This window comes from Rhinoderma darwinii, unplaced genomic scaffold (assembly GCF_050947455.1).
Source record: "Rhinoderma darwinii isolate aRhiDar2 unplaced genomic scaffold, aRhiDar2.hap1 Scaffold_737, whole genome shotgun sequence".
Classification (NCBI taxonomy): Eukaryota; Metazoa; Chordata; class Amphibia; order Anura; family Rhinodermatidae; genus Rhinoderma; species Rhinoderma darwinii.
The window spans coordinates 82,970-107,710 of NW_027464299.1; the positions used below are offsets into that span (position 1 = coordinate 82,970).

The window sequence follows — 24,741 nt, forward strand, 5'->3', positions numbered from 1 at the left end:
TCCAGCGCTGGACCCAGGAAAGGTAAGAATAATAATTTTGCTTCTTTATGTGTTACTGATTATTTTTGTGTGTTTGTGTTTTTTTTACAGGTTCGGTTGTTGGACTTCGGATACGAGGACTTCAATGACGGCGTTTTTTTTATTCTCAATAAAATGGTTAATGAGGGTTGTGTTTTTATTTCAATAAAAAAAATTTCTATGTGCTTGTATCTTTTTAAACTTTATTATCACCGCCTTAGTAATGGCCGCTGGCTGATTGACAACCTCCATTACTAAGGCGAGGCTTAATGTTAGCCGGTGCAGAGTCTACACTAACCCCCATTATTACCCCGGTACCCACCGCCACCAGGGGTACTGGGAAGAGCCGGGTACAAACCAGTACCCGACCAGCTGTAGTGACGGGCAGGCACCGGGGTGGCCGCAGGCTGGTAGTATTAGGCTGGGGAAGGCCAAAAACAGTGGCCCTTCCCACCCTTGTAATGCTGCCTGCTGCTGCTGTGTTGTATCTGGCTGGTTATGAAAATTGGGGGGGACCCGACATCGTTCTTTCCAATTATTTTTTAAATGACGTGGCGTCCCCCCCATTTTCATAACCAGCCAGATACAATAAAGCAGCAGCAGCCTAGCATCACCAGGGTAGGAAGGGCCACTGTATCTGGCCTTTCCCCTCCTGATAATACCAGCCTGCGGCCACCCCAGTGGCCGACCATCACTACAGATGGTCAGGTACTGGATCGTACCCGGCTCTTCCCAGCACCCCTGGTGGCGGTGGGTACCGGGGTAATAAAGGGGGTTAGTGTTAGCCTCTGCACCGGCTAACACTAAGCCCTGCCTTAGCAATGGATGCTGTCAATCAGCCGGCGGCCATTACTAAGGCGGTAGTAATATAGTTTAAAAAAAACCACAAAGACATAGAAAAAATATTTTATTGAAATAAAAAAAAAAAACACAACCCTCATTAACCATTTTATTAATAAAAAAAAAAGCTGTCATCGAAGTAGTCCTGGAATCCGCCGTAGTCCAACGACCGAACCTGTAAGAAAACACACAAAAAATGATTAGTAACACATGTGTTAGGGTATGTGCACACACACTAATTACGTCCGGAATTGACGGACGTATTTCGGCCGCAAGTACCGGACCGAACACACTGCAGGGAGCCGGGCTCCTAGCATCATAGTTATGTACGACGCTAGGAGTCCCTGCCTCGCTGCCGGACAACTGTCCGGTACTGAAAACATGATTACAGTATGGGACAGTTGTCCCACAGCGAGGCAGGGACTCCTAGCGTCGTACATAAGTACGACGCTAGGAGCCCGGCTCCCTGCAGTGTGTTCGGTCCGGTACTTGCGGCCGAAATACATCCGTCACTTACGGACGTAATTAGTGTCTGTGCACATACCCTAAGGCTTAGATACAGGGCCCATGTGTGATACTGTCTGTGGGACCCTGTATCTAAGCCTACCACAAGGTAGGCTTAGATACAGGGTCCAGCAGACAGTAATCTTATACAGTATAAGATTACTGTGTGCTGGGGCCCTGTATCTAAACCTACAGTGTGGTAGGCTTAGATACAGGGCCCAGCAGACAGGATCACGCATGGGCCATGTATCTAAGCCTACCATGTGATTGGCTTAGATACAGGGCCCAGCAGACAGCATCACACAATCTGTGATCCTGTCTCATGGGCCCCCTAAGCCTGCTACATCGTAGGCTTAGGGGTTGTGCAGTCCCTAAACATTGATGGCCTATCCTCAGGATAGGCCATCAATAGCTGATGTGTCGCCCGGGACCCGCAAATCAGCTGTTTTGAAGGGGCCGCAGCACTCGTACGAGAGCTGCTTCCCCTTCATTTCACTACTCGCCCACACTGTGAATCGCCGAAACCGATTCACAGTGTGACCGGAATGAAGTGACAGGAATGAAGGGGAGCAGCTCTCGTACGAGTGCTGCGGCCCCTTCAAAACAGCTGATTGGCGGGTCCCAGGAGTCGGACCCCGCCAGTCAGGGCTATCTTACCTTCCTCTTCGGCCGCGGCGGGAGTTCTGTCGTCTCGATGCTGTGCGCGGCGCATAGCGCTGTGACGTCATGTGCTGCGCACAGCGCCTGACGTCAGGACCTCCGCTGCGATCCGGAACCAGGAAGGTAAGTAAAGTATGTTACTATAGTAACAGGGGCCCGCGGCCCGAGTTACTATAGTAACTTTTTATTGATGTGGTGCGGGGGGCCGTGGGCCCCCCTGGCTTCGGGGCCCGGTCGCAATTGCGACCGCTGCGACCCCTATAGCTACGCCAGTGGTCCACGGGCCTCTGTCTCAGTCCTCAGCATCGCGCAGCTGAGAACTGAGTCGGCCAGCAGAGGAACGGGCCCCCTTCCCACGCGGGGCCCTTGTGCAGCTGCACCGGCTGCACATGCGGTATGTCCGCCCCTGCATCCATCTAGTGTACACAGGTAGGTCCATTGTGGCGGGCAGGCGAGCGGGCGGGCTGCTTTATTGGCTGTTTGCTGTTCCCCTACTCCACTCCACTATTTGACTGTTGTGCTGCATCAATCAATCAATCAATCAATCAATCAATCAATCAATCAATCAATCAATCAATCAATCAGTGGCTGGCTCAGGTGCAGCTCTTTAACTTACCTAAAAGGGAGGGCGGAGAGAAGACAAGGAAGGTGAATGAGGTGTTCCAATGTGAAATGCCGGAAACACAGAAACACAGACGACACACAACAAGAGGTGGCAATCTATTCATTAATTGCATTTAATCAATGAGCTCATTATCACTCATGCATTGTCCAACAGGTGTTGAAATAATGGGATTAAAAGGGGAGATCCCTTCAGAAAGACAGAAACAATAGCAAAGACAAAAAACACTTTTGGAATCTGCTTTTAGTCAACACATAAGGAAAGGGTGCACCGGTCCTGGAAATACTGCAATACCAGGTCAATGCGTGGAGTGGACAGAGCAAGCTCTATTTCCATCTCCCTGTTCTAAAAATCCATTTAATATATGGTCCCCAGATAGGGGACGTATCAGATATTAAACTGATAAGAACAGATACTACACTTGATCTTAGCCAAAAGGCCGAGAAGCGATAACCCGAACGGGCCGCGCGTTGCCCGAGCCTGCCCGATACTGCTGTTCAGCCCTTGCAGCGATTCAGCCTACTTCTAGGCAATTCCATGGGGCCCTGCAGGCTCACACACTCACAGCTACACGGGAGGTGAATAAAGGCCGGAGAGGAAGCCAGACAGGATTTGCTTCTTTTGCTTGCACCACAATGCAGTGCTGAAAGAGGAGGAATCTACATAAAAACGCCTTCCTGGCAACGCCCAAATGCCCTGCTGCCATGCAGATAAACACTGGCAGCGGCAGCAAGTGCATGCCCACAGCCACCCCTTGTTCCTTCACACCTTGTATCAGCTGTAATCCAGTCCAGTCCAGTGCTGCCTGCTGAGCAGCACTGACCAACACTGCCTGGGCCCAGGCTTTTATCTCTGAGGCCCCATTATGATGTCAGAAAGCTGGCTCTGGAATCCTGAGGGCTCCACTATGACACGTGCAAAGTTCCGTCTGAACTTTATATAAGACGGTGAGGCTCAGTCAGTCACTCAGTGTTGCCTGAGAGGGCAACACTGCAACAGCCGGCCGCCAGGCTGTCTTTTTTTTGCACAGCTAGTTGCCTCCAGGAGGCCACAGGAGGGAGACAAGGGACTGCAAAATGGAAAATAGGCATCCACCAACTTTACAGACAACTTCTCCTTGCTCCTACAACCTCCATCCTTGCACAGTTTGTTATTCTTCTAGGTAACATAGTAACAAATCCAAATTGCTGCTCTCTTTGTAGGCAAGCAAGGCTTTGTTGCAACTGCAATTCTTACTTCTTCTTGAAATGTAGGGACGACAGTACATTCCATCACATCCATCTAGTGTACACAGGTAGGTCCATTGTGGCGGGCAGGCGAGCGGGCGGGCTGCTTTATTGGCTGTTTGCTGTTCCCCTACTCCACTCCACTATTTGACTGTTGTGCTGCATCAATCAATCAATCAATCAATCAATCAATCAATCAATCAATCAATCAATCAATCAATCAATCAATCAATCAATCAATCAGTGGCTGGCTCAGGTGCAGCTCTTTAACTTACCTAAAAGGGAGGGCGGAGAGAAGACAAGGAAGGTGAATGAGGTGTTCCAATGTGAAATGCCGGAAACACAGAAACACAGACGACACACAACAAGAGGTGGCAATCTATTCATTAATTGCATTTAATCAATGAGCTCATTATCACTCATGCATTGTCCAACAGGTGTTGAAATAATGGGATTAAAAGGGGAGATCCCTTCAGAAAGACAGAAACAATAGCAAAGACAAAAAACACTTTTGGAATCTGCTTTTAGTCAACACATAAGGAAAGGGTGCACCGGTCCTGGAAATACTGCAATACCAGGTCAATGCGTGGAGTGGACAGAGCAAGCTCTATTTCCATCTCCCTGTTCTAAAAATCCTTTTAATATATGGTCCCCAGATAGGGGACGTATCCGATATTAAACTGATAAGAACAGATACTACACTTGATCTTAGCCAAAAGGCCGAGAAGCGATAACCCGAACGGGCCGCGCGTTGCCCGAGCCTGCCCGATACTGCTGTTCAGCCCTTGCAGCGATTCAGCCTACTTCTAGGCAATTCCATGGGGCCCTGCAGGCTCACACACTCACAGCTACACGGGAGGTGAATAAAGGCCGGAGAGGAAGCCAGACAGGATTTGCTTCTTTTGCTTGCACCACAATGCAGTGCTGAAAGAGGAGGAATCTACATAAAAACGCCTTCCTGGCAACGCCCAAATGCCCTGCTGCCATGCAGATAAACACTGGCAGCGGCAGCAAGTGCATGCCCACAGCCACCCCTTGTTCCTTCACACCTTGTATCAGCTGTAATCCAGTCCAGTCCAGTGCTGCCTGCTGAGCAGCACTGACCAACACTGCCTGGGCCCAGGCTTTTATCTCTGAGGCCCCATTATGATGTCAGAAAGCTGGCTCTGGAATCCTGAGGGCTCCACTATGACACGTGCAAAGTTCCGTCTGAACTTTATATAAGACGGTGAGGCTCAGTCAGTCACTCAGTGTTGCCTGAGAGGGCAACACTGCAACAGCCGGCCGCCAGGCTGTCTTTTTTTTGCACAGCTAGTTGCCTCCAGGAGGCCACAAGAGGGAGACAAGGGACTGCAAAATGGAAAATAGGCATCCACCAACTTTACAGACAACTTCTCCTTGCTCCTACAACCTCCATCCTTGCACAGTTTGTTATTCTTCTAGGTAACATAGTAACAAATCCAAATTGCTGCTCTCTTTGTAGGCAAGCAAGGCTTTGTTGCAACTGCAATTCTTACTTCTTCTTGAAATGTAGGGACGACAGTACATTCCATCACATCCATCTAGTGTACACAGGTAGGTCCATTGTGGCGGGCAGGCGAGCGGGCGGGCTGCTTTATTGGCTGTTTGCTGTTCCCCTACTCCACTCCACTATTTGACTGTTGTGCTGCATCAATCAATCAATCAATCAATCAATCAATCAATCAATCAATCAATCAGTGGCTGGCTCAGGTGCAGCTCTTTAACTTACCTAAAAGGGAGGGCGGAGAGAAGACAAGGAAGGTGAATGAGGTGTTCCAATGTGAAATGCCGGAAACACAGAAACACAGACGACACACAACAAGAGGTGGCAATCTATTCATTAATTGCATTTAATCAATGAGCTCATTATCACTCATGCATTGTCCAACAGGTGTTGAAATAATGGGATTAAAAGGGGAGATCCCTTCAGAAAGACAGAAACAATAGCAAAGACAAAAAACACTTTTGGAATCTGCTTTTAGTCAACACATAAGGAAAGGGTGCACCGGTCCTGGAAATACTGCAATACCAGGTCAATGCGTGGAGTGGACAGAGCAAGCTCTATTTCCATCTCCCTGTTCTAAAAATCCATTTAATATATGGTCCCCAGATAGGGGACGTATCAGATATTAAACTGATAAGAACAGATACTACACTTGATCTTAGCCAAAAGGCCGAGAAGCGATAACCCGAACGGGCCGCGCGTTGCCCGAGCCTGCCCGATACTGCTGTTCAGCCCTTGCAGCGATTCAGCCTACTTCTAGGCAATTCCATGGGGCCCTGCAGGCTCACACACTCACAGCTACACGGGAGGTGAATAAAGGCCGGAGAGGAAGCCAGACAGGATTTGCTTCTTTTGCTTGCACCACAATGCAGTGCTGAAAGAGGAGGAATCTACATAAAAACGCCTTCCTGGCAACGCCCAAATGCCCTGCTGCCATGCAGATAAACACTGGCAGCGGCAGCAAGTGCATGCCCACAGCCACCCCTTGTTCCTTCACACCTTGTATCAGCTGTAATCCAGTCCAGTCCAGTGCTGCCTGCTGAGCAGCACTGACCAACACTGCCTGGGCCCAGGCTTTTATCTCTGAGGCCCCATTATGATGTCAGAAAGCTGGCTCTGGAATCCTGAGGGCTCCACTATGACACGTGCAAAGTTCCGTCTGAACTTTATATAAGACGGTGAGGCTCAGTCAGTCACTCAGTGTTGCCTGAGAGGGCAACACTGCAACAGCCGGCCGCCAGGCTGTCTTTTTTTTGCACAGCTAGTTGCCTCCAGGAGGCCACAAGAGGGAGACAAGGGACTGCAAAATGGAAAATAGGCATCCACCAACTTTACAGACAACTTCTCCTTGCTCCTACAACCTCCATCCTTGCACAGTTTGTTATTCTTCTAGGTAACATAGTAACAAATCCAAATTGCTGCTCTCTTTGTAGGCAAGCAAGGCTTTGTTGCAACTGCAATTCTTACTTCTTCTTGAAATGTAGGGACGACAGTACATTCCATCACATCCATCTAGTGTACACAGGTAGGTCCATTGTGGCGGGCAGGCGAGCGGGCGGGCTGCTTTATTGGCTGTTTGCTGTTCCCCTACTCCACTCCACTATTTGACTGTTGTGCTGCATCAATCAATCAATCAATCAATCAATCAATCAATCAATCAATCAATCAGTGGCTGGCTCAGGTGCAGCTCTTTAACTTACCTAAAAGGGAGGGCAGAGAGAAGACAAGGAAGGTGAATGAGGTGTTCCAATGTGAAATGCCGGAAACACAGAAACACAGACGACACACAACAAGAGGTGGCAATCTATTCATTAATTGCATTTAATCAATGAGCTCATTATCACTCATGCATTGTCCAACAGGTGTTGAAATAATGGGATTAAAAGGGGAGATCCCTTCAGAAAGACAGAAACAATAGCAAAGACAAAAAACACTTTTGGAATCTGCTTTTAGTCAACACATAAGGAAAGGGTGCACCGGTCCTGGAAATACTGCAATACCAGGTCAATGCGTGGAGTGGACAGAGCAAGCTCTATTTCCATCTCCCTGTTCTAAAAATCCATTTAATATATGGTCCCCAGATAGGGGACGTATCAGATATTAAACTGATAAGAACAGATACTACACTTGATCTTAGCCAAAAGGCCGAGAAGCGATAACCCGAACGGGCCGCGCGTTGCCCGAGCCTGCCCGATACTGCTGTTCAGCCCTTGCAGCGATTCAGCCTACTTCTAGGCAATTCCATGGGGCCCTGCAGGCTCACACACTCACAGCTACACGGGAGGTGAATAAAGGCCGGAGAGGAAGCCAGACAGGATTTGCTTCTTTTGCTTGCACCACAATGCAGTGCTGAAAGAGGAGGAATCTACATAAAAACGCCTTCCTGGCAACGCCCAAATGCCCTGCTGCCATGCAGATAAACACTGGCAGCGGCAGCAAGTGCATGCCCACAGCCACCCCTTGTTCCTTCACACCTTGTATCAGCTGTAATCCAGTCCAGTCCAGTGCTGCCTGCTGAGCAGCACTGACCAACACTGCCTGGGCCCAGGCTTTTATCTCTGAGGCCCCATTATGATGTCAGAAAGCTGGCTCTGGAATCCTGAGGGCTCCACTATGACACGTGCAAAGTTCCGTCTGAACTTTATATAAGACGGTGAGGCTCAGTCAGTCACTCAGTGTTGCCTGAGAGGGCAACACTGCAACAGCCGGCCGCCAGGCTGTCTTTTTTTTGCACAGCTAGTTGCCTCCAGGAGGCCACAAGAGGGAGACAAGGGACTGCAAAATGGAAAATAGGCATCCACCAACTTTACAGACAACTTCTCCTTGCTCCTACAACCTCCATCCTTGCACAGTTTGTTATTCTTCTAGGTAACATAGTAACAAATCCAAATTGCTGCTCTCTTTGTAGGCAAGCAAGGCTTTGTTGCAACTGCAATTCTTACTTCTTCTTGAAATGTAGGGACGACAGTACATTCCATCACATCCATCTAGTGTACACAGGTAGGTCCATTGTGGCGGGCAGGCGAGCGGGCGGGCTGCTTTATTGGCTGTTTGCTGTTCCCCTACTCCACTCCACTATTTGACTGTTGTGCTGCATCAATCAATCAATCAATCAATCAATCAATCAATCAATCAGTGGCTGGCTCAGGTGCAGCTCTTTAACTTACCTAAAAGGGAGGGCGGAGAGAAGACAAGGAAGGTGAATGAGGTGTTCCAATGTGAAATGCCGGAAACACAGAAACACAGACGACACACAACAAGAGGTGGCAATCTATTCATTAATTGCATTTAATCAATGAGCTCATTATCACTCATGCATTGTCCAACAGGTGTTGAAATAATGGGATTAAAAGGGGAGATCCCTTCAGAAAGACAGAAACAATAGCAAAGACAAAAAACACTTTTGGAATCTGCTTTTAGTCAACACATAAGGAAAGGGTGCACCGGTCCTGGAAATACTGCAATACCAGGTCAATGCGTGGAGTGGACAGAGCAAGCTCTATTTCCATCTCCCTGTTCTAAAAATCCATTTAATATATGGTCCCCAGATAGGGGACGTATCAGATATTAAACTGATAAGAACAGATACTACACTTGATCTTAGCCAAAAGGCCGAGAAGCGATAACCCGAACGGGCCGCGCGTTGCCCGAGCCTGCCCGATACTGCTGTTCAGCCCTTGCAGCGATTCAGCCTACTTCTAGGCAATTCCATGGGGCCCTGCAGGCTCACACACTCACAGCTACACGGGAGGTGAATAAAGGCCGGAGAGGAAGCCAGACAGGATTTGCTTCTTTTGCTTGCACCACAATGCAGTGCTGAAAGAGGAGGAATCTACATAAAAACGCCTTCCTGGCAACGCCCAAATGCCCTGCTGCCATGCAGATAAACACTGGCAGCGGCAGCAAGTGCATGCCCACAGCCACCCCTTGTTCCTTCACACCTTGTATCAGCTGTAATCCAGTCCAGTCCAGTGCTGCCTGCTGAGCAGCACTGACCAACACTGCCTGGGCCCAGGCTTTTATCTCTGAGGCCCCATTATGATGTCAGAAAGCTGGCTCTGGAATCCTGAGGGCTCCACTATGACACGTGCAAAGTTCCGTCTGAACTTTATATAAGACGGTGAGGCTCAGTCAGTCACTCAGTGTTGCCTGAGAGGGCAACACTGCAACAGCCGGCCGCCAGGCTGTCTTTTTTTTGCACAGCTAGTTGCCTCCAGGAGGCCACAAGAGGGAGACAAGGGACTGCAAAATGGAAAATAGGCATCCACCAACTTTACAGACAACTTCTCCTTGCTCCTACAACCTCCATCCTTGCACAGTTTGTTATTCTTCTAGGTAACATAGTAACAAATCCAAATTGCTGCTCTCTTTGTAGGCAAGCAAGGCTTTGTTGCAACTGCAATTCTTACTTCTTCTTGAAATGTAGGGACGACAGTACATTCCATCACATCCATCTAGTGTACACAGGTAGGTCCATTGTGGCGGGCAGGCGAGCGGGCGGGCTGCTTTATTGGCTGTTTGCTGTTCCCCTACTCCACTCCACTATTTGACTGTTGTGCTGCATCAATCAATCAATCAATCAATCAATCAATCAATCAATCAATCAGTGGCTGGCTCAGGTGCAGCTCTTTAACTTACCTAAAAGGGAGGGCAGAGAGAAGACAAGGAAGGTGAATGAGGTGTTCCAATGTGAAATGCCGGAAACACAGAAACACAGACGACACACAACAAGAGGTGGCAATCTATTCATTAATTGCATTTAATCAATGAGCTCATTATCACTCATGCATTGTCCAACAGGTGTTGAAATAATGGGATTAAAAGGGGAGATCCCTTCAGAAAGACAGAAACAATAGCAAAGACAAAAAACACTTTTGGAATCTGCTTTTAGTCAACACATAAGGAAAGGGTGCACCGGTCCTGGAAATACTGCAATACCAGGTCAATGCGTGGAGTGGACAGAGCAAGCTCTATTTCCATCTCCCTGTTCTAAAAATCCATTTAATATATGGTCCCCAGATAGGGGACGTATCAGATATTAAACTGATAAGAACAGATACTACACTTGATCTTAGCCAAAAGGCCGAGAAGCGATAACCCGAACGGGCCGCGCGTTGCCCGAGCCTGCCCGATACTGCTGTTCAGCCCTTGCAGCGATTCAGCCTACTTCTAGGCAATTCCATGGGGCCCTGCAGGCTCACACACTCACAGCTACACGGGAGGTGAATAAAGGCCGGAGAGGAAGCCAGACAGGATTTGCTTCTTTTGCTTGCACCACAATGCAGTGCTGAAAGAGGAGGAATCTACATAAAAACGCCTTCCTGGCAACGCCCAAATGCCCTGCTGCCATGCAGATAAACACTGGCAGCGGCAGCAAGTGCATGCCCACAGCCACCCCTTGTTCCTTCACACCTTGTATCAGCTGTAATCCAGTCCAGTCCAGTGCTGCCTGCTGAGCAGCACTGACCAACACTGCCTGGGCCCAGGCTTTTATCTCTGAGGCCCCATTATGATGTCAGAAAGCTGGCTCTGGAATCCTGAGGGCTCCACTATGACACGTGCAAAGTTCCGTCTGAACTTTATATAAGACGGTGAGGCTCAGTCAGTCACTCAGTGTTGCCTGAGAGGGCAACACTGCAACAGCCGGCCGCCAGGCTGTCTTTTTTTTGCACAGCTAGTTGCCTCCAGGAGGCCACAAGAGGGAGACAAGGGACTGCAAAATGGAAAATAGGCATCCACCAACTTTACAGACAACTTCTCCTTGCTCCTACAACCTCCATCCTTGCACAGTTTGTTATTCTTCTAGGTAACATAGTAACAAATCCAAATTGCTGCTCTCTTTGTAGGCAAGCAAGGCTTTGTTGCAACTGCAATTCTTACTTCTTCTTGAAATGTAGGGACGACAGTACATTCCATCACATCCATCTAGTGTACACAGGTAGGTCCATTGTGGCGGGCAGGCGAGCGGGCGGGCTGCTTTATTGGCTGTTTGCTGTTCCCCTACTCCACTCCACTATTTGACTGTTGTGCTGCATCAATCAATCAATCAATCAATCAATCAATCAATCAATCAATCAATCAATCAATCAATCAATCAATCAATCAGTGGCTGGCTCAGGTGCAGCTCTTTAACTTACCTAAAAGGGAGGGCGGAGAGAAGACAAGGAAGGTGAATGAGGTGTTCCAATGTGAAATGCCGGAAACACAGAAACACAGACGACACACAACAAGAGGTGGCAATCTATTCATTAATTGCATTTAATCAATGAGCTCATTATCACTCATGCATTGTCCAACAGGTGTTGAAATAATGGGATTAAAAGGGGAGATCCCTTCAGAAAGACAGAAACAATAGCAAAGACAAAAAACACTTTTGGAATCTGCTTTTAGTCAACACATAAGGAAAGGGTGCACCGGTCCTGGAAATACTGCAATACCAGGTCAATGCGTGGAGTGGACAGAGCAAGCTCTATTTCCATCTCCCTGTTCTAAAAATCCATTTAATATATGGTCCCCAGATAGGGGACGTATCAGATATTAAACTGATAAGAACAGATACTACACTTGATCTTAGCCAAAAGGCCGAGAAGCGATAACCCGAACGGGCCGCGCGTTGCCCGAGCCTGCCCGATACTGCTGTTCAGCCCTTGCAGCGATTCAGCCTACTTCTAGGCAATTCCATGGGGCCCTGCAGGCTCACACACTCACAGCTACACGGGAGGTGAATAAAGGCCGGAGAGGAAGCCAGACAGGATTTGCTTCTTTTGCTTGCACCACAATGCAGTGCTGAAAGAGGAGGAATCTACATAAAAACGCCTTCCTGGCAACGCCAAAATGCCCTGCTGCCATGCAGATAAACACTGGCAGCGGCAGCAAGTGCATGCCCACAGCCACCCCTTGTTCCTTCACACCTTGTATCAGCTGTAATCCAGTCCAGTCCAGTGCTGCCTGCTGAGCAGCACTGACCAACACTGCCTGGGCCCAGGCTTTTATCTCTGAGGCCCCATTATGATGTCAGAAAGCTGGCTCTGGAATCCTGAGGGCTCCACTATGACACGTGCAAAGTTCCGTCTGAACTTTATATAAGACGGTGAGGCTCAGTCAGTCACTCAGTGTTGCCTGAGAGGGCAACACTGCAACAGCCGGCCGCCAGGCTGTCTTTTTTTTGCACAGCTAGTTGCCTCCAGGAGGCCACAAGAGGGAGACAAGGGACTGCAAAATGGAAAATAGGCATCCACCAACTTTACAGACAACTTCTCCTTGCTCCTACAACCTCCATCCTTGCACAGTTTGTTATTCTTCTAGGTAACATAGTAACAAATCCAAATTGCTGCTCTCTTTGTAGGCAAGCAAGGCTTTGTTGCAACTGCAATTCTTACTTCTTCTTGAAATGTAGGGACGACAGTACATTCCATCACATCCATCTAGTGTACACAGGTAGGTCCATTGTGGCGGGCAGGCGAGCGGGCGGGCTGCTTTATTGGCTGTTTGCTGTTCCCCTACTCCACTCCACTATTTGACTGTTGTGCTGCATCAATCAATCAATCAATCAATCAATCAATCAATCAATCAATCAATCAATCAATCAGTGGCTGGCTCAGGTGCAGCTCTTTAACTTACCTAAAAGGGAGGGCAGAGAGAAGACAAGGAAGGTGAATGAGGTGTTCCAATGTGAAATGCCGGAAACACAGAAACACAGACGACACACAACAAGAGGTGGCAATCTATTCATTAATTGCATTTAATCAATGAGCTCATTATCACTCATGCATTGTCCAACAGGTGTTGAAATAATGGGATTAAAAGGGGAGATCCCTTCAGAAAGACAGAAACAATAGCAAAGACAAAAAACACTTTTGGAATCTGCTTTTAGTCAACACATAAGGAAAGGGTGCACCGGTCCTGGAAATACTGCAATACCAGGTCAATGCGTGGAGTGGACAGAGCAAGCTCTATTTCCATCTCCCTGTTCTAAAAATCCATTTAATATATGGTCCCCAGATAGGGGACGTATCAGATATTAAACTGATAAGAACAGATACTACACTTGATCTTAGCCAAAAGGCCGAGAAGCGATAACCCGAACGGGCCGCGCGTTGCCCGAGCCTGCCCGATACTGCTGTTCAGCCCTTGCAGCGATTCAGCCTACTTCTAGGCAATTCCATGGGGCCCTGCAGGCTCACACACTCACAGCTACACGGGAGGTGAATAAAGGCCGGAGAGGAAGCCAGACAGGATTTGCTTCTTTTGCTTGCACCACAATGCAGTGCTGAAAGAGGAGGAATCTACATAAAAACGCCTTCCTGGCAACGCCCAAATGCCCTGCTGCCATGCAGATAAACACTGGCAGCGGCAGCAAGTGCATGCCCACAGCCACCCCTTGTTCCTTCACACCTTGTATCAGCTGTAATCCAGTCCAGTCCAGTGCTGCCTGCTGAGCAGCACTGACCAACACTGCCTGGGCCCAGGCTTTTATCTCTGAGGCCCCATTATGATGTCAGAAAGCTGGCTCTGGAATCCTGAGGGCTCCACTATGACACGTGCAAAGTTCCGTCTGAACTTTATATAAGACGGTGAGGCTCAGTCAGTCACTCAGTGTTGCCTGAGAGGGCAACACTGCAACAGCCGGCCGCCAGGCTGTCTTTTTTTTGCACAGCTAGTTGCCTCCAGGAGGCCACAAGAGGGAGACAAGGGACTGCAAAATGGAAAATAGGCATCCACCAACTTTACAGACAACTTCTCCTTGCTCCTACAACCTCCATCCTTGCACAGTTTGTTATTCTTCTAGGTAACATAGTAACAAATCCAAATTGCTGCTCTCTTTGTAGGCAAGCAAGGCTTTGTTGCAACTGCAATTCTTACTTCTTCTTGAAATGTAGGGACGACAGTACATTCCATCACATCCATCTAGTGTACACAGGTAGGTCCATTGTGGCGGGCAGGCGAGCGGGCGGGCTGCTTTATTGGCTGTTTGCTGTTCCCCTACTCCACTCCACTATTTGACTGTTGTGCTGCATCAATCAATCAATCAATCAATCAATCAATCAATCAATCAATCAATCAATCAGTGGCTGGCTCAGGTGCAGCTCTTTAACTTACCTAAAAGGGAGGGCAGAGAGAAGACAAGGAAGGTGAATGAGGTGTTCCAATGTGAAATGCCGGAAACACAGAAACACAGACGACACACAACAAGAGGTGGCAATCTATTCATTAATTGCATTTAATCAATGAGCTCATTATCACTCATGCATTGTCCAACAGGTGTTGAAATAATGGGATTAAAAGGGGAGATCCCTTCAGAAAGACAGAAACAATAGCAAAGACAAAAAACACTTTTGGAATCTGCTTTTAGTCAACACATAAGGAAAGGGTGCACCGGTCCTGGAAATACTGCAATACCAGGTCAATGCGTGGAGTGGACAGAGCAAGCTCTATTTCCATCTCCCTGTTCTAAAAATCCATTTAATATATGGTCCCCAGATAGGGGACGTATCAGATATTAAACTGATAAGAACAGATACTACACTTGATCTTAGCCAAAAGGCCGAGAAGCGATAACCCGAACGGGCCGCGCGTTGCCCGAGCCTGCCCGATACTGCTGTTCAGCCCTTGCAGCGATTCAGCCTACTTCTAGGCAATTCCATGGGGCCCTGCAGGCTCACACACTCACAGCTACACGGGAGGTGAATAAAGGCCGGAGAGGAAGCCAGACAGGATTTGCTTCTTTTGCTTGCACCACAATGCAGTGCTGAAAGAGGAGGAATCTACATAAAAACGCCTTCCTGGCAACGCCCAAATGCCCTGCTGCCATGCAGATAAACACTGGCAGCGGCAGCAAGTGCATGCCCACAGCCACCCCTTGTTCCTTCACACCTTGTATCAGCTGTAATCCAGTCCAGTCCAGTGCTGCCTGCTGAGCAGCACTGACCAACACTGCCTGGGCCCAGGCTTTTATCTCTGAGGCCCCATTATGATGTCAGAAAGCTGGCTCTGGAATCCTGAGGGCTCCACTATGACACGTGCAAAGTTCCGTCTGAACTTTATATAAGACGGTGAGGCTCAGTCAGTCACTCAGTGTTGCCTGAGAGGGCAACACTGCAACAGCCGGCCGCCAGGCTGTCTTTTTTTTGCACAGCTAGTTGCCTCCAGGAGGCCACAAGAGGGAGACAAGGGACTGCAAAATGGAAAATAGGCATCCACCAACTTTACAGACAACTTCTCCTTGCTCCTACAACCTCCATCCTTGCACAGTTTGTTATTCTTCTAGGTAACATAGTAACAAATCCAAATTGCTGCTCTCTTTGTAGGCAAGCAAGGCTTTGTTGCAACTGCAATTCTTACTTCTTCTTGAAATGTAGGGACGACAGTACATTCCATCACATCCATCTAGTGTACACAGGTAGGTCCATTGTGGCGGGCAGGCGAGCGGGCGGGCTGCTTTATTGGCTGTTTGCTGTTCCCCTACTCCACTCCACTATTTGACTGTTGTGCTGCATCAATCAATCAATCAATCAATCAATCAATCAATCAGTGGCTGGCTCAGGTGCAGCTCTTTAACTTACCTAAAAGGGAGGGCGGAGAGAAGACAAGGAAGGTGAATGAGGTGTTCCAATGTGAAATGCCGGAAACACAGAAACACAGACGACACACAACAAGAGGTGGCAATCTATTCATTAATTGCATTTAATCAATGAGCTCATTATCACTCATGCATTGTCCAACAGGTGTTGAAATAATGGGATTAAAAGGGGAGATCCCTTCAGAAAGACAGAAACAATAGCAAAGACAAAAAACACTTTTGGAATCTGCTTTTAGTCAACACATAAGGAAAGGGTGCACCGGTCCTGGAAATACTGCAATACCAGGTCAATGCGTGGAGTGGACAGAGCAAGCTCTATTTCCATCTCCCTGTTCTAAAAATCCATTTAATATATGGTCCCCAGATAGGGGACGTATCAGATATTAAACTGATAAGAACAGATACTACACTTGATCTTAGCCAAAAGGCCGAGAAGCGATAACCCGAACGGGCCGCGCGTTGCCCGAGCCTGCCCGATACTGCTGTTCAGCCCTTGCAGCGATTCAGCCTACTTCTAGGCAATTCCATGGGGCCCTGCAGGCTCACACACTCACAGCTACACGGGAGGTGAATAAAGGCCGGAGAGGAAGCCAGACAGGATTTGCTTCTTTTGCTTGCACCACAATGCAGTGCTGAAAGAGGAGGAATCTACATAAAAACGCCTTCCTGGCAACGCCCAAATGCCCTGCTGCCATGCAGATAAACACTGGCAGCGGCAGCAAGTGCATGCCCACAGCCACCCCTTGTTCCTTCACACCTTGTATCAGCTGTAATCCAGTCCAGTCCAGTGCTGCCTGCTGAGCAGCACTGACCAACACTGCCTGGGCCCAGGCTTTTATCTCTGAGGCCCCATTATGATGTCAGAAAGCTGGCTCTGGAATCCTGAGGGCTCCACTATGACACGTGCAAAGTTCCGTCTGAACTTTATATAAGACGGTGAGGCTCAGTCAGTCACTCAGTGTTGCCTGAGAGGGCAACACTGCAACAGCCGGCCGCCAGGCTGTCTTTTTTTTGCACAGCTAGTTGCCTCCAGGAGGCCACAAGAGGGAGACAAGGGACTGCAAAATGGAAAATAGGCATCCACCAACTTTACAGACAACTTCTCCTTGCTCCTACAACCTCCATCCTTGCACAGTTTGTTATTCTTCTAGGTAACATAGTAACAAATCCAAATTGCTGCTCTCTTTGTAGGCAAGCAAGGCTTTGTTGCAACTGCAATTCTTACTTCTTCTTGAAATGTAGGGACGACAGTACATTCCATCACATCCATCTAGTGTACACAGGTAGGTCCATTGTGGCGGGCAGGCGAGCGGGCGGGCTGCTTTATTGGCTGTTTGCTGTTCCCCTACTCCACTCCACTATTTGACTGTTGTGCTGCATCAATCAATCAATCAATCAATCAATCAATCAATCAATCAATCAGTGGCTGGCTCAGGTGCAGCTCTTTAACTTACCTAAAAGGGAGGGCAGAGAGAAGACAAGGAAGGTGAATGAGGTGTTCCAATGTGAAATGCCGGAAACACAGAAACACAGACGACACACAACAAGAGGTGGCAATCTATTCATTAATTGCATTTAATCAATGAGCTCATTATCAGTCATGCATTGTCCAACAGGTGTTGAAATAATGGGATTAAAAGGGGAGATCCCTTCAGAAAGACAGAAACAATAGCAAAGACAAAAAACACTTTTGGAATCTGCTTTTAGTCAACACATAAGGAAAGGGTGCACCGGTCCTGGAAATACTGCAATACCAGGTCAATGCGTGGAGTGGACAGAGCAAGCTCTATTTCCATCTCCCTGTTCTAAAAATCCATTTAATATATGGTCCCCAGATAGGGGACGTATCAGATATTAAACTGATAAGAACAGATACTACACTTGATCTTAGCCAAAAGGCCGAGAAGCGATAACCCGAACGGGCCGCGCGTTGCCCGAGCCTGCCCGATACTGCTGTTCAGCCCTTGCAGCGATTCAGCCTACTTCTAGGCAATTCCATGGGGCCCTGCAGGCTCACACACTCACAGCTACACGGGAGGTGAATAAAGGCCGGAGAGGAAGCCAGACAGGATTTGCTTCTTTTGCTTGCACCACAATGCAGTGCTGAAAGAGGAGGAATCTACATAAAAACGCCTTCCTGGCAACGCCCAAATGCCCTGCTGCCATGCAGATAAACACTGGCAGCGGCAGCAAGTGCATGCCCACAGCCACCCCTTGTTCCTTCACACCTTGTATCAGCTGTAATCCAGTCCAGTCCAGTGCTGCCTGCTGAGCAGCACTGACCAACACTGCCTGGGCCCAGGCTTTTATCTCTGAGGCCCCATTATGATGTCAGAAAGCTGGCTCTGGAATCCTGAGGGCTCCACTATGACACGTGCAAAGTTCCGTCTGAACTTTATATAAGACGGTGAGGCTCAGTCAGTCACTCAGTGTTGCCTGAGAGGGCAACACTGCAACAGCCGGCCGCCAGGCTGTCTTTTTTTTGCACAGCTAGTTGCCTCCAGGAGGCCACAAGAGGGAGACAAGGGACTGCAAAATGGAAAATAGGCATCCACCAACTTTACAGACAACTTCTCCTTGCTCCTACAACCTCCATCCTTGCACAGTTTGTTATTCTTCTAGGTAACATAGTAACAAATCCAAATTGCTGCTCTCTTTGTAGGCAAGCAAGGCTTTGTTGCAACTGCAATTCTTACTTCTTCTTGAAATGTAGGGACGACAGTACATTCCATCACATCCATCTAGTGTACACAGGTAGGTCCATTGTGGCGGGCAGGCGAGCGGGCGGGCTGCTTTATTGGCTGTTTGCTGTTCCCCTACTCCACTCCACTATTTGACTGTTGTGCTGCATCAATCAATCAATCAATCAATCAATCAATCAATCAATCAATCAATCAATCAAGCAATCAATCAGTGGCTGGCTCAGGTGCAGCTCTTTAACTTACCTAAAAGGGAGGGCGGAGAGAAGACAAGGAAGGTGAATGAGGTGTTCCAATGTGAAATGCCGGAAACACAGAAACACAGACGACACACAACAAGAGGTGGCAATCTATTCATTAATTGCATTTAATCAATGAGCTCATTATCACTCATGCATTGTCCAACAGGTGTTGAAATAATGGGATTAAAAGGGGAGATCCCTTCAGAAAGACAGAAACAATAGCAAAGACAAAAAACACTTTTGGAATCTGCTTTTAGTCAACACATAAGGAAAGGGTGCACCGGTCCTGGAAATACTGCAATACCAGGTCAATGCGTGGAGTGGACAGAGCAAGCTCTATTTCCATCTCCCTGTTCTAAAAATCCATTTAATATATGGTCCCCAGATAGGGGACGTATCAGATATTAAACTGATAAGAACAGATACTACACTTGATCTTAGCCAAAAGGCCGAGAAGCGATAACCCGAACGGGCCGCGCGTTGCCCGAGCCTGCCCGATACTGCTGTTCAGCCCTTGCAGCGATTCAGCCTACTTCTAGGCAATTCCATGGGGCCCTGCAGGCTCACACACTCACAGCTACACGGGAGGTGAATAAAGGCCGGAGAGGAAGCCAGACAGGATTTGCTTCTTTTGCTTGCACCACAATGCAGTGCTGAAAGAGGAGGAATCTACATAAAAACGCCTTCCTGGCAACGCCCAAATGCCCTGCTGCCATGCAGATAAACACTGGCAGCGGCAGCAAGTGCATGCCCACAGCCACCCCTTGTTCCTTCACACCTTGTATCAGCTGTAATCCAGTCCAGTCCAGTGCTGCCTGCTGAGCAGCACTGACCAACACTGCCTGGGCCCAGGCTTTTATCTCTGAGGCCCCATTATGATGTCAGAAAGCTGGCTCTGGAATCCTGAGGGCTCCACTATGACACGTGCAAAGTTCCGTCTGAACTTTATATAAGACGGTGAGGCTCAGTCAGTCACTCAGTGTTGCCTGAGAGGGCAACACTGCAACAGCCGGCCGCCAGGCTGTCTTTTTTTTGCACAGCTAGTTGCCTCCAGGAGGCCACAAGAGGGAGACAAGGGACTGCAAAATGGAAAATAGGCATCCACCAACTTTACAGACAACTTCTCCTTGCTCCTACAACCTCCATCCTTGCACAGTTTGTTATTCTTCTAGGTAACATAGTAACAAATCCAAATTGCTGCTCTCTTTGTAGGCAAGCAAGGCTTTGTTGCAACTGCAATTCTTACTTCTTCTTGAAATGTAGGGACGACAGTACATTCCATCACATCCATCTAGTGTACACAGGTAGGTCCATTGTGGCGGGCAGGCGAGCGGGCGGGCTGCTTTATTGGCTGTTTGCTGTTCCCCTACTCCACTCCACTATTTGACTGTTGTGCTGCATCAATCAATCAATCAATCAATCAATCAATCAATCAATCAATCAATCAATCAATCAATCAGTGGCTGGCTCAGGTGCAGCTCTTTAACTTACCTAAAAGGGAGGGCGGAGAGAAGACAAGGAAGGTGAATGAGGTGTTCCAATGTGAAATGCCGGAAACACAGAAACACAGACGACACACAACAAGAGGTGGCAATCTATTCATTAATTGCATTTAATCAATGAGCTCATTATCACTCATGCATTGTCCAACAGGTGTTGAAATAATGGGATTAAAAGGGGAGATCCCTTCAGAAAGACAGAAACAATAGCAAAGACAAAAAACACTTTTGGAATCTGCTTTTAGTCAACACATAAGGAAAGGGTGCACCGGTCCTGGAAATACTGCAATACCAGGTCAATGCGTGGAGTGGACAGAGCAAGCTCTATTTCCATCTCCCTGTTCTAAAAATCCATTTAATATATGGTCCCCAGATAGGGGACGTATCAGATATTAAACTGATAAGAACAGATACTACACTTGATCTTAGCCAAAAGGCCGAGAAGCGATAACCCGAACGGGCCGCGCGTTGCCCGAGCCTGCCCGATACTGCTGTTCAGCCCTTGCAGCGATTCAGCCTACTTCTAGGCAATTCCATGGGGCCCTGCAGGCTCACACACTCACAGCTACACGGGAGGTGAATAAAGGCCGGAGAGGAAGCCAGACAGGATTTGCTTCTTTTGCTTGCACCACAATGCAGTGCTGAAAGAGGAGGAATCTACATAAAAACGCCTTCCTGGCAACGCCAAAATGCCCTGCTGCCATGCAGATAAACACTGGCAGCGGCAGCAAGTGCATGCCCACAGCCACCCCTTGTTCCTTCACACCTTGTATCAGCTGTAATCCAGTCCAGTCCAGTGCTGCCTGCTGAGCAGCACTGACCAACACTGCCTGGGCCCAGGCTTTTATCTCTGAGGCCCCATTATGATGTCAGAAAGCTGGCTCTGGAATCCTGAGGGCTCCACTATGACACGTGCAAAGTTCCGTCTGAACTTTATATAAGACGGTGAGGCTCAGTCAGTCACTCAGTGTTGCCTGAGAGGGCAACACTGCAACAGCCGGCCGCCAGGCTGTCTTTTTTTTGCACAGCTAGTTGCCTCCAGGAGGCCACAAGAGGGAGACAAGGGACTGCAAAATGGAAAATAGGCATCCACCAACTTTACAGACAACTTCTCCTTGCTCCTACAACCTCCATCCTTGCACAGTTTGTTATTCTTCTAGGTAACATAGTAACAAATCCAAATTGCTGCTCTCTTTGTAGGCAAGCAAGGCTTTGTTGCAACTGCAATTCTTACTTCTTCTTGAAATGTAGGGACGACAGTACATTCCATCACATCCATCTAGTGTACACAGGTAGGTCCATTGTGGCGGGCAGGCGAGCGGGCGGGCTGCTTTATTGGCTGTTTGCTGTTCCCCTACTCCACTCCACTATTTGACTGTTGTGCTGCATCAATCAATCAATCAATCAATCAATCAATCAATCAATCAATCAATCAATCAGTGGCTGGCTCAGGTGCAGCTCTTTAACTTACCTAAAAGGGAGGGCAGAGAGAAGACAAGGAAGGTGAATGAGGTGTTCCAATGTGAAATGCCGGAAACACAGAAACACAGACGACACACAACAAGAGGTGGCAATCTATTCATTAATTGCATTTAATCAATGAGCTCATTATCACTCATGCATTGTCCAACAGGTGTTGAAATAATGGGATTAAAAGGGGAGATCCCTTCAGAAAGACAGAAACAATAGCAAAGACAAAAAACACTTTTGGAATCTGCTTTTAGTCAACACATAAGGAAAGGGTGCACCGGTCCTGGAAATACTGCAATACCAGGTCAATGCGTGGAGTGGACAGAGCAAGCTCTATTTCCATCTCCCTGTTCTAAAAATCCATTTAATATATGGTCCCCAGATAGGGGACGTATCAGATATTAAACTGATAAGAACAGATACTACACTTGATCTTAGCCAAAAGGCCGAGAAGCGATAACCCGAACGGGCCGCGCGTTGCCCGAGCCTGCCCGATACTGCTGTTCAGCCCTTGCAGCGATTCAGCCTACTTCTAGGCAATTCCATGGGGCCCTGCAGGCTCACACACTCACAGCTACACGGGAGGTGAATAAAGGCCGGAGAGGAAGCCAGACAGGATTTGCTTCTTTTGCTTGCACCACAATGCAGTGCTGAAAGAGGAGGAATCTACATAAAAACGCCTTCCTGGCAACGCCCAAATGCCCTGCTGCCATGCAGATAAACACTGGCAGCGGCAGCAAGTGCATGCCCACAGCCACCCCTTGTTCCTTCACACCTTGTATCAGCTGTAATCCAGTCCAGTCCAGTGCTGCCTGCTGAGCAGCACTGACCAACACTGCCTGGGCCCAGGCTTTTATCTCTGAGGCCCCATTATGATGTCAGAAAGCTGGCTCTGGAATCCTGAGGGCTCCACTATGACACGTGCAAAGTTCCGTCTGAACTTTATATAAGACGGTGAGGCTCAGTCAGTCACTCAGTGTTGCCTGAGAGGGCAACACTGCAACAGCCGGCCGCCAGGCTGTCTTTTTTTTGCACAGCTAGTTGCCTCCAGGAGGCCACAAGAGGGAGACAAGGGACTGCAAAATGGAAAATAGGCATCCACCAACTTTACAGACAACTTCTCCTTGCTCCTACAACCTCCATCCTTGCACAGTTTGTTATTCTTCTAGGTAACATAGTAACAAATCCAAATTGCTGCTCTCTTTGTAGGCAAGCAAGGCTTTGTTGCAACTGCAATTCTTACTTCTTCTTGAAATGTAGGGACGACAGTACATTCCATCACATCCATCTAGTGTACACAGGTAGGTCCATTGTGGCGGGCAGGCGAGCGGGCGGGCTGCTTTATTGGCTGTTTGCTGTTCCCCTACTCCACTCCACTATTTGACTGTTGTGCTGCATCAATCAATCAATCAATCAATCAATCAATCAATCAATCAATCAATCAATCAATCAGTGGCTGGCTCAGGTGCAGCTCTTTAACTTACCTAAAAGGGAGGGCGGAGAGAAGACAAGGAAGGTGAATGAGGTGTTCCAATGTGAAATGCCGGAAACACAGAAACACAGACGACACACAACAAGAGGTGGCAATCTATTCATTAATTGCATTTAATCAATGAGCTCATTATCACTCATGCATTGTCCAACAGGTGTTGAAATAATGGGATTAAAAGGGGAGATCCCTTCAGAAAGACAGAAACAATAGCAAAGACAAAAAACACTTTTGGAATCTGCTTTTAGTCAACACATAAGGAAAGGGTGCACCGGTCCTGGAAATACTGCAATACCAGGTCAATGCGTGGAGTGGACAGAGCAAGCTCTATTTCCATCTCCCTGTTCTAAAAATCCATTTAATATATGGTCCCCAGATAGGGGACGTATCAGATATTAAACTGATAAGAACAGATACTACACTTGATCTTAGCCAAAAGGCCGAGAAGCGATAACCCGAACGGGCCGCGCGTTGCCCGAGCCTGCCCGATACTGCTGTTCAGCCCTTGCAGCGATTCAGCCTACTTCTAGGCAATTCCATGGGGCCCTGCAGGCTCACACACTCACAGCTACACGGGAGGTGAATAAAGGCCGGAGAGGAAGCCAGACAGGATTTGCTTCTTTTGCTTGCACCACAATGCAGTGCTGAAAGAGGAGGAATCTACATAAAAACGCCTTCCTGGCAACGCCCAAATGCCCTGCTGCCATGCAGACAAACACTGGCAGCGGCAGCAAGTGCATGCCCACAGCCACCCCTTGTTCCTTCACACCTTGTATCAGCTGTAATCCAGTCCAGTCCAGTGCTGCCTGCTGAGCAGCACTGACCAACACTGCCTGGGCCCAGGCTTTTATCTCTGAGGCCCCATTATGGTGTCAGAAAGCTGGCTCTGGAATCCTGAGGGCTCCACTATGACACGTGCAAAGTTCCGTCTGAACTTTATATAAGACGGTGAGGCTCAGTCAGTCACTCAGTGTTGCCTGAGAGGGCAACACTGCAACAGCCGGCCGCCAGGCTGTCTTTTTTTTGCACAGCTAGTTGCCTCCAGGAGGCCACAAGAGGGAGACAAGGGACTGCAAAATGGAAAATAGGCATCCACCAACTTTACAGACAACTTCTCCTTGCTCCTACAACCTCCATCCTTGCACAGTTTGTTATTCTTCTAGGTAACATAGTAACAAATCCAAATTGCTGCTCTCTTTGTAGGCAAGCAAGGCTTTGTTGCAACTGCAATTCTTACTTCTTCTTGAAATGTAGGGACGACAGTACATTCCATCACATCCATCTAGTGTACACAGGTAGGTCCATTGTGGCGGGCAGGCGAGCGGGCGGGCTGCTTTATTGGCTGTTTGCTGTTCCCCTACTCCACTC

The 24,741-nt window shown here is 48.2% G+C and overlaps 15 non-coding genes across 15 annotated transcripts; all 15 read right to left on the reverse strand.

Annotated features, from left to right (window-relative positions):
- Positions 1-2,904: 2,904 nt before the first annotated feature.
- LOC142730013 (U2 spliceosomal RNA) lies at positions 2,905-3,095 on the reverse strand. The gene has a single exon (XR_012878687.1). It is a non-coding gene; the product is annotated as a U2 spliceosomal RNA (small nuclear RNA).
- A 1,316-nt stretch (positions 3,096-4,411) lies between these two features.
- On the reverse strand, positions 4,412-4,602 carry LOC142729982 (U2 spliceosomal RNA). Its single transcript, XR_012878661.1, has one exon. It is a non-coding gene; the product is annotated as a U2 spliceosomal RNA (small nuclear RNA).
- Positions 4,603-5,886: 1,284 nt separating this feature from the next.
- Positions 5,887-6,077, reverse strand: LOC142730015 (U2 spliceosomal RNA). The gene has a single exon (XR_012878689.1). It is a non-coding gene; the product is annotated as a U2 spliceosomal RNA (small nuclear RNA).
- A 1,284-nt stretch (positions 6,078-7,361) lies between these two features.
- LOC142730016 (U2 spliceosomal RNA) lies at positions 7,362-7,552 on the reverse strand. The gene has a single exon (XR_012878690.1). It is a non-coding gene; the product is annotated as a U2 spliceosomal RNA (small nuclear RNA).
- A 1,276-nt stretch (positions 7,553-8,828) lies between these two features.
- LOC142730017 (U2 spliceosomal RNA) lies at positions 8,829-9,019 on the reverse strand. Its single transcript, XR_012878691.1, has one exon. It is a non-coding gene; the product is annotated as a U2 spliceosomal RNA (small nuclear RNA).
- A 1,280-nt stretch (positions 9,020-10,299) lies between these two features.
- On the reverse strand, positions 10,300-10,490 carry LOC142730019 (U2 spliceosomal RNA). The gene has a single exon (XR_012878692.1). It is a non-coding gene; the product is annotated as a U2 spliceosomal RNA (small nuclear RNA).
- A 1,308-nt stretch (positions 10,491-11,798) lies between these two features.
- LOC142730020 (U2 spliceosomal RNA) lies at positions 11,799-11,989 on the reverse strand. Its single transcript, XR_012878693.1, has one exon. It is a non-coding gene; the product is annotated as a U2 spliceosomal RNA (small nuclear RNA).
- Positions 11,990-13,281: 1,292 nt separating this feature from the next.
- On the reverse strand, positions 13,282-13,472 carry LOC142729757 (U2 spliceosomal RNA). The gene has a single exon (XR_012878458.1). It is a non-coding gene; the product is annotated as a U2 spliceosomal RNA (small nuclear RNA).
- A 1,288-nt stretch (positions 13,473-14,760) lies between these two features.
- LOC142729758 (U2 spliceosomal RNA) lies at positions 14,761-14,951 on the reverse strand. The gene has a single exon (XR_012878459.1). It is a non-coding gene; the product is annotated as a U2 spliceosomal RNA (small nuclear RNA).
- A 1,272-nt stretch (positions 14,952-16,223) lies between these two features.
- Positions 16,224-16,414, reverse strand: LOC142729759 (U2 spliceosomal RNA). The gene has a single exon (XR_012878460.1). It is a non-coding gene; the product is annotated as a U2 spliceosomal RNA (small nuclear RNA).
- Positions 16,415-17,694: 1,280 nt separating this feature from the next.
- Positions 17,695-17,885, reverse strand: LOC142729760 (U2 spliceosomal RNA). Its single transcript, XR_012878461.1, has one exon. It is a non-coding gene; the product is annotated as a U2 spliceosomal RNA (small nuclear RNA).
- Positions 17,886-19,185: 1,300 nt separating this feature from the next.
- LOC142729761 (U2 spliceosomal RNA) lies at positions 19,186-19,376 on the reverse strand. Its single transcript, XR_012878462.1, has one exon. It is a non-coding gene; the product is annotated as a U2 spliceosomal RNA (small nuclear RNA).
- A 1,296-nt stretch (positions 19,377-20,672) lies between these two features.
- Positions 20,673-20,863, reverse strand: LOC142729764 (U2 spliceosomal RNA). Its single transcript, XR_012878464.1, has one exon. It is a non-coding gene; the product is annotated as a U2 spliceosomal RNA (small nuclear RNA).
- Positions 20,864-22,151: 1,288 nt separating this feature from the next.
- Positions 22,152-22,342, reverse strand: LOC142729765 (U2 spliceosomal RNA). The gene has a single exon (XR_012878465.1). It is a non-coding gene; the product is annotated as a U2 spliceosomal RNA (small nuclear RNA).
- A 1,292-nt stretch (positions 22,343-23,634) lies between these two features.
- Positions 23,635-23,825, reverse strand: LOC142729766 (U2 spliceosomal RNA). Its single transcript, XR_012878466.1, has one exon. It is a non-coding gene; the product is annotated as a U2 spliceosomal RNA (small nuclear RNA).
- Positions 23,826-24,741: the final 916 nt, after the last annotated feature.